The sequence below is a fragment of the Mus caroli genome, chromosome 11 (assembly GCF_900094665.2).
Source record: "Mus caroli chromosome 11, CAROLI_EIJ_v1.1, whole genome shotgun sequence".
NCBI lineage: Eukaryota > Metazoa > Chordata > Mammalia > Rodentia > Muridae > Mus > Mus caroli.
Genome location: NC_034580.1, coordinates 16054754 through 16055783, shown reverse-complemented (window position 1 = coordinate 16055783; position 1030 = coordinate 16054754).

The following is a 1030-nucleotide window of genomic DNA, read 5'->3' as shown; positions in this document are numbered from 1 at the left end:
AACTCACTTTGTAGACCAGGCTGGCCTGGAACTCAGAAATCCGCCTGCCTCTGCCTCCCGAGTGCTGGGATTAAAGGCGTGCGCCACCACGCCCGACCCACCAGAACAATCTTACCCTAGTACTGGTGATGGCTTTCTCATCACCCTTCTGTGATCTATATTCATGGGGTCCTGTGCGATGGAGGTAGAATTATATACAGATGGCCAGGCGGTGCAGGGCTGTGTGACTGAGACCAAGTGAGGGTCTCATTACCCTCCCTATGCCCCTCCTTCTGTGAGAGAACGGCAACAGTCAACAGGCCCAAATGAAGGGCTTCTTACAAGTTATCACGGCTGCTTTGCTGAAGATGACGGCTCAGAGCACTTCAGCTCATGTGTGTGTGTGTGAGTGCATATCTGTGTATGCGTGTGTGCACATTCTGTGTTGTGGAAATATATTAAAAAGAACCGGCATGTTCCCACACTTGTGCCGACAACTCTGTCCCAGCGGCTTTGGCCGGCTGTGCACTGGAGAGCAATGGCTGAACTGTTTTTATCTTGCAGAGACTCTCCGGCCCAGAGCTCCTGAGAGGTCTCTACCCAGCTTGCTAAGTTCCCACTGGCAAGTTGTTACCATGTCAGCCCCATGCTTCAAAGCCCCCATGGCCTTTGTGGTGCACATCAGGCAAACCCTGATGAATCCTGACGGATCCGCCATTGAAACCAGGAGACACCTTGACCTGGAGCTATGCCTGTCCAAAAGGACTTAACTCTTTCTTGCTTTCTCTTTTCCTCCGTCCAAACTGGAAGCCCCTCCTACTCGCCCTGTGATTGGCTCCTTTATTCATTAGGGGATTGGTTCACAAGAAGTCACCTGAGTATGTGTGACTCATTCCCTGTCTGAACTGAAACCCCTCCCAGAAGAGCAGAATTAGCATCAAATAGCACCAGGCCCCCCATCCACAACAATTTTGCATGCAAGTGTGAAGGTTATCATCCTGATATCTCTCCCAATCTCTAAGGTAGCAAACCTGGTTGTATCCCTCCCGTT